At 40.8% G+C, this 14,230-nt stretch overlaps 1 pseudogene; it reads right to left on the bottom strand.

Annotated features, from left to right (window-relative positions):
- Positions 1–531: 531 nt before the first annotated feature.
- Positions 532–917, bottom strand: LOC101049650 (large ribosomal subunit protein eL22 pseudogene; annotated as a pseudogene).
- Between the last annotated feature and the right edge of the window lie 13,313 nt (positions 918–14,230).

Genomic DNA, 14,230 nt, shown 5'->3' with positions numbered 1-14,230 from the left:
TCAGTAGAGGCAAGGTTTCACCATGTTGACCAGGCTGGTCTCAAACTCCTGACCTCAGTTGATTTACCCACTTTGGCCTCCCAAAGTGCTGGGATTACAGGTTTAAGCCACCACACCCTGCCACTAACATAAAATATTTAGAACAGTGCCTAGCAGGTAGTATACATATAATGTTTCCTATTCCTCCTTCTCTCTCATATATGTTCTACCAGACCTAGGAGGCAGTTGATTTGTAAATGTCTCATACAACAATAGCTCATGCATGCAGAGAGAGCATTATGCAGTGAGAACATGCTAAGCCACATATTATTTATCTGAATGCCAAAACGTGGCTGCTACAGTTGGGGAGAGGGGTCAAGGGAGAGTAGTGACATATATCGCTAATGGTGCTCTTTCTTTATTTTCTTGTCTTGGATGGAAAAATGCTTTATTTCTGTTTTTGGTTCCCAAGTTTTATTCAAGAACTCATATAATTTAACAGCACCTTAAAAAAGAAAAGAGCTCATACAAAATATTCAAGATAAATGAATTTTAATCCTCATCTTCCTCCTCTTCTGCATCCTGGTTAACTTGGAAGCAATGTAATTCCTAACTCTCTGCTGTTAGCAACTACGTACAACTAATTAAGTAGATAATTATTTTTCAGATATTTTTTCGTGAGGTATTTCAAATATCTTTTGGAAAAAAAGCACCTCAGAAGTCACAGTAATCTTGCTCTTGCTCATATTGATGGTCACAACCCCTTCAAGCAAGGCTCTCAGCTTTTCTGTTCACTTTGATCCTTTCTTGCAAAAATTGCTCAAAATTGGCAGCATCATGATTCCATCTTCTACAGAGTGGGTGTGCAATCAAGAGTGAACTTCAGAACCTGCTTCTTTTTTTTGGTCCCGCTTCGCCACAAGCTTTATGGGCACCATGGTGGCAGCAGAGGCAGAAAGGGAGGTGAGTGAACTATGCAGGCTGGAAAAATGCTTTTTTGTGTTAATTTTTTTTTTAATGGCGCACATCAACATTTCCCCAAGTGCATTGTGTAGAACACTAGTCTAGTCAAATAAGTTTGGAAAAGGTTACTTTCTACTGCCTCCTTTCTCAGCTTTACAAAGTACATTAGTGAAGTGTAAAAGTCTCCTAATCTCATTTGTAGTAAAGAAATGTCTGAGTCTAACTCGGCACTTTACAAATGTATTAGACTCTGGAGTATTCTTTCTTTTCTTTTCTTTTTCTTCTTCTTTTTTTTTTTTTTTTTTTTTTTTGAAACAGAATCTTGCTCTGTTGCCCAGGCTGGAGTGCAGTGGTGCAATCTCGGCTCACTGCAACTTCTGCCTCCTGGGTTCAAGTGATTCTCCTGCCTCAACCTCCTGAATAGCTGGGATTACAGGCATGAGCCACCATGCCCGGCTAATTTTTGTATTTTCAACAGAGACAGGGTTTCACTATGTTGGCCAGGCTGGTCTCAAACTCCTGACCTCAGGTGATCCACCCACCTCAGCCTCCCAAGTAGCTGGGATTACAGGCGTCAGCCACCACACCTGGCTATTTAAAAAGTTTTTTTGAGACTGAGTCTGGCTCTGCTGCCCAGGCTGGAGTGCAGTGATGCGATCTTGGCTCACCACAACCTCCGCTTCCTGGGTTCAAGCGATTCTCCTGCTTCAGCCTCCCGAGCAGCTGGGACTACAGGTGCAGCTGGGACTACAGGTGCATGCCACCATGCTCAGCTAATTTTTTTGTTGTATTTTTTTTTTTAGTAGACATGGGGTTTCACCATGTTAGCCAGGATGGTCTTGATCTTGTGACCTCATGATCCGCCCCCCTCAGCCTCCCAAAATGTTGGGATTACAGGCTTGAGTCACTGCAGCCAGACTATTTTTTTTTCTTTTTACTTTTTTTTTTTTTTTTTTTTTTTTTGTATTTTTAGTAGAGATGGGGTTTTGCCATTTTGGCCAGGCTGGCCTCGAACTCCTGGTCTAAAGTGATCCACCTACCTCAGTCTCCCAAAGTGCTGGAATTACAGGCGTGAGCCACTGTGCCTGACCTGGAGTACTCTCTTAGGGTAGCATTTAGATACACCGTGGATGCCATTTTGGCTACCCCAGGTACCCATGGTGGTTGTGTCTTAGAGTAGCTCACAAAATCCTACTGAACCTGCAACATAGCTCAAGCTTTCAGTGTATAAATAAGAAGCAAAACTTCATATCTTGGTAACAAGTATAAAAGAACTTAACCTACATTATGGGCTACGAAGGATTTTGTCAACTAGCTGGGTATGTAGTCATCACTTATCGAATTGTTCCAGTGGGAATGATAGAATTTGAACATCACTAGTTTTTCAAGCTCCAATTGAATATTGATTCAGGTCAATATGATCAATGAGTGTTAAAATTGTAGGTGAATGACTGTTGGGAAAATGATAATTCTCACAGTGGCAAGATATCACTCTATAGACTGTACACCCTACGGTCTATAGTATCACCCTACAGACTACTTGCTAACTGCTCATGGAAAAATATAAAAGCGAATAAGTAAATAAACATGAGTTCATACGTTATCTCAGACCATCATCCAGCACCACAGCATTTATTCTAGCCTTTACCCCTGGTTTAATTGTAATTTCTTTCTCTGAACGTAAGAAACCTGGCTCTCATTATCTATGATGTATTGACTTATTTATTCAACCCTAGTGCACATGTAGTTTCAGAACTGCTAACATTTATCCTTGTGAGAAATATATCTATTCACTAGAGTACAGTGTTTATATAGCACTTTTGGGGCACAGAAATTTCTTAATTCTTTTTCCCATACAAAGTCTGAAATCTGGTGTGTATTTTACACTCATAGCTCATCCCCTTAGGACCAGACACGTTTCAAGTGCTGAAGAGCCACATATGACCCGTGGCTACCGTGCTGGCATGGATCTAAACTACCTCATGTGTATCATCTGTTCCCTTTCCTCTGTACTTCTACATGGCTTCCTCCCCTCCTTTTGCTCCTTCTTATTCTCAATGCAGAAAATTTCACCAGATCCTGTGACAAATTGATTCTAGCCTTTTGATTGAGAGAACTACACTGTCTTAGATGTGCTTATATTGCACAAAGACTTCTTTTTATTTGTTTTGAGATAGGGTCTCACTCTGTCACCTAGGCTGGAGTGCAGTGGTGTGATCTTGGCTCACTGCAACCTCCGCATCCTGGGTTCAAGTGATTCTCATGCCTCAGCTTCCCGAGTAGCTGGGATTACAGGCGCGCTCCACCACGACTGGCTACGGTATACAAAGACATTCATGTGGCCAGTGGAGAAGGGAGATGCAATCCTGGCGCAGTGTTGGGGCTGGGGAACATGGACAGGAAACCGAACTCCAAGCACATGATGAACCACTTACAGATGTCAGAGCCATGCAACACTGTGGCTCTTCAGTCACCTGAATCACCATCTCCGTTCTTCTGTACCTGTCACACCACCTTGCTGCAGCCACCTGCAAACTGCTGTTTGGACCCAGAGCCTAGAATCATTGGCTGAGCTCATGAGCCTGAGCCCCTGAGCAAGCCTAGACACAGAGAAGTTCAGAGGCAAATAATAATTTAGTTTGAAAAGTTGTTTTTTTTTTTTTTTTTTTTTTTTTTTTTTTTTTTTTCCTGAGACGACAGTGTCTCACTCTGTCACCCAGAATGGAGTGCAGTGGCACAATCTTGGCTCACTGCAAACTCTGCCTCCCAGGTTCAAGCGATTCTTGTGCCTCAGACTCCTGTGTACCTGGGACAACAGGTGCCGGCCACCATGCTTGGCAAATTTTTGTATTTTTAGTAGACATGGGGTTTCACCATGTTGGCCAGGGTGGTCTCGAACTTCCTACCTCAAGTAATCCACCTGCCTCGGCCTCCCAAACTGCTGGGATTACAGGCATGTGCCACCGCGCCTGGCTGATGTCTTCTTTTAATAACAAATAGTTTATAACTCTCCTTTTATTATTCTAAAATGATGCTAATAAGTAAGAGACAATGAAACATGTCTATATACATAGTTTCAATAAACATCAATATAACCTCTTAACTACAATATAAAGGATAAACAAAAGAGAAGTAACTTTTTTTTTTAAATGGAATTTCACTCTTGTTGTCCAGGCTGGAGTGCAATGGTGCGATCTTGGCTCACTGAAACCTCCGCCTCCCAGGTTTAAGCAATTCTCCTGCCTCAGCCTCTTGAATAGCTAGCTGGATTACAGGCATGTGCTACCACACCTGGCTAATTTTTTGTATTTTTAGTAGAGACAGTTTCTCCATGTTTGTTGGGCTGGTCTCGACCTCCTGACCTCAGATGATCTGCCTGCCTTGGCCTCCCAAAGTGTTGGGATTACAGGCGTGAGCCACCGCGCCCAGCTGGGGAGTAACTTTTAATAAAATATGTATTTAGTTATATATTTCAGTCATTGCCAGATGCTTGCACCTGTAGGTATAATTATTGTAAATATGGCAACACATGCATATAAGAATAGTATGCATTGGTTGCTCCAATACCAGATAGCTCTAAACGATGCCATGATTTTCTGAAATGATTAATTTTGGCAAAATTCCAAGCCAAACGTAGTACCGTTTTCCTTCAATTGACATGGTAGTTGCGTTCTTGGGAAAAAATATCAACGAAGATTGAAACTATGTGAAAATACTTTACCTGTAAAAGGGAGTTAGGATCAGGTGCAGTGGCTCATGCCTTTAATCCCAGCACTTTGGGAGGCTGAGGTGGGAGGATTACTTGAGCCCAGGAGTTCAAGACCAGCCTGGGTAACAGAGTGACACCCTGTCTCTAAAAAAATAAAAATAAAAATAAAAATAAAAATTAGCAGGGTGTGGTGGCACACCTGTGGTTCCAACTACTTCAGGAGGCTGAGGTTTGAGGATCACTTGAGGCTTGGGAGGTTGAGGCTGCAGTGAGCAGTGATTGCACCACTGGACTCCAGCCTGGGCAACAGACAGAGGCCTTGTTTCAAAAAAAAAAAAAAAAAAAAAAAAAAAATGGTGGGGCTGAGTTAGAATCTAGGCTCAGATAATCAATAGGCAGTTTTGCACCCACATGAAAGTTGATTGAGGCATTTGAAAGAGTTGTAAGACACTATACAGTTCTCAGTTCTCCATTGTGTGGGTCTCCCTGTGGTTTGTAGGATTATCTGGTGTTCTCCGATCCTCAACACCAGCAGCTTCACCGCAGATTCTCATTATGACCCCTAGAGGGTGCTGCTTCTCTTGTTGAGAACAACTGGACTAGACGATCAAGCTGCCAGCCAGCTTGATTCTTTTTTGAATCCCTGCATATTATTTTAATTATTTTTTAGACAGGGTCTCACTGTGTTGCTCAGGCTGGAGTGCAGTGGCGCGATCTCAGCTCACTGTAGCTTCGATCTCCCAGGTTCACTTCATTCTCCTACCTCAGCCTCCCAAGTAGCTGGGAGCACAGGCAAGCACCACCATGCCCCACTAATTTTTGATTTTTTGTAGAAACAGGGTTTCACCATGTTGCCCAGGCTGGTCTCGAGCTCCTGAGCTCGAGCCATCCACCCGCCTCGGCCTCTAAAAGTGCTGGGACTACAGGGGTGAGCCACCGCGTCCGGCCCCTGCGTGATTTTTTTTTTTTTTTTGGAGGGGGGGTGGCGGAGTCTTGCTCTGTCCCCAGGCTGGAGTGCAGTGGCGCAAGCTCGGCTCACTGCAACCTCCGCCTCCTGGGTTCAAGCGATTCTTCCGCCTCAGTCCCCGGAGTAGCTGGGACCACAGGCACCTGCCACCAAGCCCCGCTAATTTTTTTTTTTGTATATATATATATTTGTATATATATATATATATTTGTGTGTGTGTGTGTGTATATATATATATATATATATATATATATTTTTTTTTTTTTTTTTTTTTTTTTTTTTTGAGACGGCGTTTCGCTCTTGTTACCCAGGCTGGAGTGCAATGGCTCGATCTCGGCTCACTGTAACCTCCGCCTCCTGGGTTCAGGCAATTCTCCTGCCTCAGCCTCCTGAGTAGCTGGGATAACAGGCACGCGCCACCATGCCCAGCTAATTGTTTGTATTTTTAGTAGAGACGGGGTTTCACCATGTTGACCAGGATGGTCTCGATCTCTTGACCTCGTGATCCACCCGCCTCGGCCTCCCAAAGTGCTGGGATTACAGGCTTGAGCCACCGCGCCCGGCTTTTTTTTGTATTTTTAGTAGAGACGGTGTTTCACCATGTTGGCCAGGATGGTCTCGATCTCTTGACCTTGTGATCCGCCCACCTCGGCCTCCCAAAGTGCTGGGATTACAGGCATGAGCCACTGCGCCCGGCCCCCTGCATGAATTTTTATTGAATGAGATCTCTGATAGGGTACGGTGGTGTCTGTTTTTTACATTTGCTTCTTGTGCCTCCATTATTACCAACCTTAGGGACCTGTTTACCTCATATGATTTTATGAGAATTGCTGTCTTATAAAAGATTTGAAACTCTAGAATGTGAACATGCAGCATAATTGTAATCCCAGCTCTTAGGGAGGCAGAGGTGGGAGGACAGATTGAGCCCAGGAGTTGGAGAACTGCCTGGGCAATATAGCCCCTTTCTCCACAAAAAGGAAACAAACAAAAAGACAAAAAAAAATTATAAAAGAATTAAAAAAAATTCATTCATTTTAAATGGATTAAAAATAGTTTCTATCACTTAGTTATCTTTTTGAATTTGTTGTTTTGTTCTCAAATATGCCTTAGGATTTTAAAATAATTTTTTACTTTCCTAGGGAAGAGTAATATGTGTTGTGGTCTGTGATTTCCAGTAGATGGCAATGTTTGGTGCAAAAAACGTCTGTACAGCAATTGCAGATTGTCCTGGCTCTCTTTGTACTTAAAATCCAAACTTCATAGTGCATATTTGAAAGTGCTGCTTTTTTTTTTTTTTTTTTTTTTTTTTTTTTTTTAAGACTTGGTATCAATGAACTCAGTTAAAACAATGGATAGGCTGTTAAAGAGGTGCATGTAATTCAAATTTTCACAAAATAAGTCACGTTTTACTGTTGCAAAAATATTTTTTTTAAGAAGGAGTTCCTAGAAAAATGCAACAATATTTTAATAGATGGATAAGTTTGTTCATGAAGTATTTACCTTTTGATTTATCAGTTTTATAAATTATGATTTTCTTATAGGTTTTTTAAAAAAATTTCATTTTGAAACAGTTTCAGACTTACAGAAGAATTGCCATAACAGTACAAAGAATTCCAGTAGTCCCTTTAGCCAGATGCTTCGATTGTTAACAATGTACCTCATTTGCTTCGTTGTTCACTCTTCTGTGTGGGTGTCCATTATCATTAGTCTTTCTCTGAATCTTTTGAGAGCTAGAGGTTTTCTGATCACCTCTAAACACTCCGGAGGGTACTTCCTCAAAACGAGGTCACTCTCCTGCTAGCATACAACCCTCCAAATCAGGAATCAGTACTGTTCAATCCACATCCAGCCATTCAAATTTTACCAGCTGGTCAACAGTGTCACTCTTTCCGTTTCCAGTTCGTGGTCCTATCCAGGATTATGTTTTTGGTCTCCTCCAATCTGGACTAAGTTCATTAGTCTTCCATATCATTGAAATTTTCAAAGGGGACACAGACATTACATTCTGTAAGATGACTGTCAAGTTGAGTCTTTTGGATGTTTCTTCATGACCAGATGCAGGCCATGCATTCTTGGTAGGAATACATGAAGAGGTACATAATGCTAACCTGTCCCGTCACTGGTAGTGTTAACGATGGTCACATGGTCGTCAGGATTTACCTCAAAACTATTGTAGGGTTAAAACCCATTTTATTTTTTTTTTTTTTTTTAAGGCTGGGTGCAGTGTGGCTCCTGACTGTAATCCCAGCATTTTGGAAAGCTGAGGTGGGAGGATGGCTTGAGCTCAGGAGTTCATGAGACCAGCCCTGGCAACATAAAAATTATCTAAGAGTAGTGGCAGTGCCTGGGCTTGAGGGGTAATAACACAGCATGAAAGGCTTTAGTGTTTATTGGGGATTGCCATTTAAGATCTTAATATATTGGCAGTATCTTAAAGTTCTTGACAAGTTGAATTTGATCACTCATTAGCAGAAACAACTTGATTCATAACTGTTTTCTAATGTTTTATTCAGTACTGAAAACTACAACATAAAAGAAAATCTTTCTTTTTCCTTGAAACAGGGTCTCACTCTGTTGCCCAGGCTGGAGTATAGTGGCACAGTCACAGCTCACTGCAGCCTCAAACTCCCTTGCTCAGGTGATCCTCCCACCTCAGCCTCCTGGGTAGCTAGGACAATAGGCACACACCAACAAAATACTTAACATACAAAAAATGTGAAATACAAGAAATGGGCTGGGCATGGTGGCTTATACCTATAATCCCAGCACTTTTGGAGGCCGAGGTTGATGAACTGCTTGCACCCAGGAATTTAAGACCAGCCTGGGAAACATAGATCTTGTCTCTACAAAAAAACTAAAAAATTACCTGGACATGGTGGCACACACCTGTGGTCCCAGCTACTTGAGAGGCTGAGGTGAGAGGTTCACTTGAGCTGGGGAGGTTGAGGCTGCAGTGAGCTGTGATCATGCCACTGGACTCCAGCCTGGGTGGCTGAGCAAGACTCTGTCTCAGACAAACAAACAAACAAAAAACAAAAACCGAAAAACAAAATGATGGGTTAAGTTAAACAAGGATTTATAATCAAACAAAATACTCTAATAACAAACCTATTTGCAGAGGGTGGAGTTAGTGGGTTGCAGTGAGGCAAGTTGTCTTGTAGTTAAATTTAAGTAATAATATCAATAACATTTATATATTTGCATGTGGTGAAGACTTCAAACCAAATAGAAAATGTATAAGTAAATTTCTCCCTTCCTTTACCCTCCAATTCCTACTCTCTCCATCTAATAGTATAAGCATTACTTTTTCTTATTTATCCTTCCAGAAAAATATTTGTACCTATAAGATATGCATATCATGTTCTTGGGAGAAAATGGAATCCTGCCACACATACTGTTCACCTTTCTTTTTTCACTCAATGCTATTTCCTAAAGATATCGTCACCTATAGATGCACATCATTCTTTTTAATGGCTACATGTTATTTGCATGGATTACCATAGTTTATTTTCATTGTGATGGGCATATTTGGTTGCTTCTAGGTTTTTACATCTACAAACGAAGCTACAGTGACTGTCATTATCTATACCTTTGTGTACCTTCGCAGATGGAAATAGGATCAGGACAAAAGGGACAAAATGAAATGAAGTATGGGGTGGGTTTAGGGTTACAGAAAAGTAGTAGCAAAGAGATGCTATTACTTATGAATAGCAGCAAGCTAAAATTATTTTCTCCTAGTCTCTTTTTGAAATGAGTTAGAATATTAGGAAATGAAAATAAGAAGGCTGGGTGTCCTGGCTCATGCCTGTAATCCCAGCACACTGGGAGGCTGAGGTGAGTGGATCACATGAGGTCAGGAGTTCGAGACCAACCTGTCCAACATGTCAAGAACCCATCTATACTAAAAATACAAAATTTAGCTGGGTGTGGCTCATATCTGTATCTCAGATTCTCAGGAGGCTGAAGCAGGAGAATCGCTTGAACCCAGGAGGCAGAGGCTGCAATGAGCCGAGATCGTGCCACCACACTCCTGCCTGGGTGACAGAGTGAGACTGTCTCAAAAAAAAAAAAAAAAAAAAAAAAAAAAAAAAGTCAAAGTAGATCACATAATTCCATGAAGTTAGAACTAAAGAAATGGAAAAAGTGCATGCAGAATCATTTTCCCATTGGTTTCAGGATTATAGCCAGCAAAATCTCAACTAATATTTGGTTATATGATTTTATATCCTGTTTTATGAAAACAAAACTGTCAAGTGGGCTTCTAGGTGGGATTCTATTTTGGAGTCTGTGCCTCATACCAACATCCTGTGGTTTAGGTAAGTACTTCATGAAGTAAAAAGTAAGTAGTTTTGAGGTAGAAAATGTAAATATACATATCTAAATTAACATATTTTGTTATCACAGATAATCTTGGGTTACGTCTTTTTCCTTCTCTGTGACTGTAGTTTCCTCTCTCTTCTTCTCCCTTCAAGTCCCCACATACACAATCAAAAAAAAAAAAAAATGGGCCAGGCGTGGTGGCTCACACCTGTAATTCCAGCACTTTGGGAGGCTGAGGCAGGCAGATCATGAGGTCAGGAATTTGAGACTAGCCTGACCAACATGATGAAACCCTGTATCTACTAAAAATACAAAAATTTGCCAGGTGTGATGTTATGCGCCTGTAATCTCAGCTACTCAGGAGGCCGAGGCAGGAGAAGCGCTTGAACATGGGAGGCAGAAGTTGCAGTGAGTCGAGATCATGCCACCACACTCCAGGCTGGACGACAGAGTGAGACTCTGACTCAAAAACAAAGAAACAAACAAACAAAACACCAGAAATGTGTTTTAAATATGTTAATATTTATGCTGAAGGGAAAGAGAAACCTGAAATATGGAGATACTATGTCTGCATGAAATGGATATTGGGTTGGGGAGTCAGCGAGATATGACTGCGGAAGTTGACACTGTGCAAGAGATGAAAAATAAAACCGAATGGAAGCTTTTGTTTGTGGGTTCAAAAAGTTCAGGCACACTAGAGCGTTAGGAAAAGTAGTAACCAGCTGGGGTAGAGGAAGGTAGGGATGTCATAAAAATCTGGGAAGGGGTGAGAAAAAGGGTGAAAGGATTTCATATGACAAACCCACAACTTCAAGTGGCTGTGTAATCAAGGCAGGTCGTATAGACGAGAGGAGAGTGTCTACCAGTGAAGGACCATTTACTCTTTTTAGTCCCTATTGTAATGCTGTGGTAGGCTCTGAGCTCAACAGTGAATAAAGCAGAGGAGGCTTCTCTCTGCGTGAAGCTTACATTCTAATGGACCCAGAGTGAAAGGACTTGATTCCTCAGAAATCTTCAACAGGATGTAACCACAGTTAGAAGTCTGTGACTGTGGAAAGAGTAGTTTCACATGGATGGACCTATTGAAGGATGGATCAGCTGAGAACATAATTAATGACTGGGGCTGTGATAAAATGCTGAGAGTGGAGGAGGATGTTAAGTTAGTAACTCAGGAGACTGAACAGAGAAGCTGGTCAAAAGGAAATGAACTTGCCTGTATAGTATTTTATTTCTTGTTGACTTTATATCCTGTAATAAGGCAATCATGGGTTAAAGGAGATTACAAAAGGAAAAATGAAAGTAAGGGCCCAGTGTGGTGGCTCACATCTGTAATCTCAGGGCTTTGGGACGCCGAGGTGGGAAGATCACTGAAGACCAGGAGTTCAGGACCAGCCTGGGCAAGATGGAGAGACCCTGCCTCTAAAAATAAAATAAAAATGAAAAATTAAAAAAGTAAAAGTAAGGAATGGTGTGATACTATGAGTATGGTCTTCTGAAGTGATGATTCTCCTTATAGTCCCACTGACTTTAAAATGAAAATACCCTTCCCTATCTTTTCTTCCTTTTCTTTTTAAGACAGAATCTCGCTTTGTCACCAGGCGCCAGGCTGCAGTGCAGTGGTGCAATCTTGGCTCACTGCAACCTCCGCCTCCTGGGTTCAATCAATTCTCCTGCCTCAGACTCCCGAGTAGCTGGGACTACAGGTGCACCATGCCACCATGCCCAGCTAATTTTTGTGTTTTAGTACAGACAGGGTTTCACTATGTTGGCCTGGTTGGTCTCGATCTCTTGACCTCATGATCCGCCCGCTTCGGCCTCCCAAAGTGCTGGGATTACAGGAGTGTCCCTTCCTTTTCTTATTCCTATTATTCCTCTTTCCTCTCCTCCTCCTTGTCCACTTTCTTCTTCCTATGGTAGCTTTTCCAGAGAGGCTTCTGTTTGGACAACAGTTTAATCCCATTTTGTCACCCCTGCAGAAGTCTCCTCAGATACAATTTATTTAAATGGTTTCTCCAAAGATATTGTAAAAGTGAAGGGCCTCTAGAAAGATTATGAGGATTAATTTCTGGTAGTATTATTGTAGCAATGGATGTACTGTATTTTAGTTTCTGTCCTGACTTAATTTACTTACGATATTTAACAGACATTTTAGACATCAGTCTTATTGGTATCTCACTAAAACAGTGCTGGACTTTTCGTAGATTCTGGTGAAACTTTTTGGGTGTGTATGGGTTTGGCTGGGGAGATGGGATGGCAGAAGGCATTGGCTTTGCTTTGGGGATAGTTTTTAAGTTTGAGTTTTAGACACAGTAAGTAAGAGCGAGTAGATAAGTGGTACTTGGGGTCTTTGCCTTGAAGCTCATAGAGTAATAGAGTTAAAGACTGTGGCCTTGATCCCTTGGCTAAGAAACCAATAAGCCATTAGTTCAACCTGTGTCTCCCAAACTTTCGTTGACAGTTCCATGCTCCCAAACTACGTTTGTGTTACAGATCTTACTCACTTCTTATTTCTCTTTGAAAATGTATTCTTAAAATTTTCTAAAAATAACCTTAAGAATGGTATTGTTCTATTACTTTATTTGTAATATGCTTTCGTAACATAACTTTAAGTCCATTTAATATATTGATGCATTCAGTCACTGATCTAAATTTAGACACAATGATAATTTGAATGTCTTTCTTTTGTATGTACACAATGATAATTTGAATGTCTTTCTTTTGTATGCATATTTTTTAGTGCTCAATTAGGAAGTTTGAGATTTAACTTCTCTTTTTTTCTTTCTCAGATTTTCTCGTATTATGAATTCCTTTGTTGTTATTCTTTTCCTGTCTGGAACACTGGCTATCATCATATTAAGAACTCTCCAAACAGACATTATCAGATATAATCAGATGAGTTCTCCTGTAAGTTAAAATGCATATGTTTGATTCAGCAAATACTTAAGTGCCTATTCTGCCCAGTTTTCATCAATGTTATATTTCTATTTAGAGTATAGCACCTTGAATACAACACATTTTTTATGCCTAGTAATTTTCTATGTTATACCAAATCAGAAAGTACAGAGTTGAGTAAATTTTTTAAAACAACAGAGAGGTTTATTAGAGAGTTGTTCATTATCGACTTTTTGATTATATCATTTTTAAGTGTTTCTGAACTCTCAGAATATCATTATTAAAGATTTTCATTGATTAGAAATGTGAGCTATCATATCAAACATTGCAAAACACTATAATTTAGGTTATACTGTTTATACCGTTTTGACTCTTGTGACCACTTGTGTATTGGTCAATTTTTAATTGCCATAACATTGGTTAAGTTCCTTATGTAGGTTAAATCATTTTGCTTTCTTCATGAAAGGCAAATCAGTTTTGTGTGTGTGTGTGTGTGTGTGTGTGTGTGTGTGTGTGTGTGCGTGTTTTGGGGAGAAGTCTCCCTCAGTCGGTGATCTCAGCTTACTGCAACCTCTGCCTCCTGGCTTCAAGCGATTCTTCTGCCTCAGTCTCCCAAGTAACTGGGACTACAGGTGTGTGCCACCACGCCCAGCTAATTTTTGTATTTTCAGTAGAGACGGGGTTTCATCATGTTGGCCCGGATGGTCTGGATTGCCTGACCTTGTGATCCGCCCACCTTGGCCTCCCAAAGTGCTGTGATTACAGGTGTGAGCCACTGTGCCTGACCAGTTGTGTGTTTTATGTAATTAACACACTCTCTCTGATGCAAAACTTCGAGTAAGGGAGTGATTTATTTGTGTGGCAGGATCATGTACCTTCCAGAGACCTGCTGAACTCATAATGAGCCGTTGGTTTCCGGTTATTCCACCTTTAAAGGAAAATTCCTTTTCAACTAACTTTCGCAGCTCTTGTAACTTGCTGTCATAGTAACTTGCATGTTTATTAGAGACTTTCTTCTGGGTAGGAGGATGCCCAGCAGGAGTTTGGCTGGAAGATGATTCATACAGTTGTTTTCAGGCCCCCAAAGAGTGCAATGTTGCTGTCAGCCTTCCTGGGTCAAGGAATACAATTTTTGTTTATGACCTTATTACTTTAAATGAGTACACTCAGATATGTTTTAAAGATGAGTAGTAAGCTGCTGGCATATGTTGAAATTTGATTCCTTTGTACAAAATAACTTGGAAAATTATACCCTAAAGTTTGTGGAAATCTGTGCTTTGTAACATTTACATTACTGTCTTCTCAAATTAAGGATATGAGTCTACTTCCATAGCTTCTTTAGTTCTGAATAGTTTACTGTAAACTACAATACGCATATTCCTTGCTTTGCAAAATAAATG

This window comes from Saimiri boliviensis, chromosome X (genome assembly GCF_048565385.1).
Source record: "Saimiri boliviensis isolate mSaiBol1 chromosome X, mSaiBol1.pri, whole genome shotgun sequence".
Taxonomy (NCBI): domain Eukaryota; kingdom Metazoa; phylum Chordata; class Mammalia; order Primates; family Cebidae; genus Saimiri; species Saimiri boliviensis.
The sequence above is the reverse complement of the archived record's forward strand: the minus strand, read 5'-3'. Positions and strand labels throughout refer to the sequence as shown.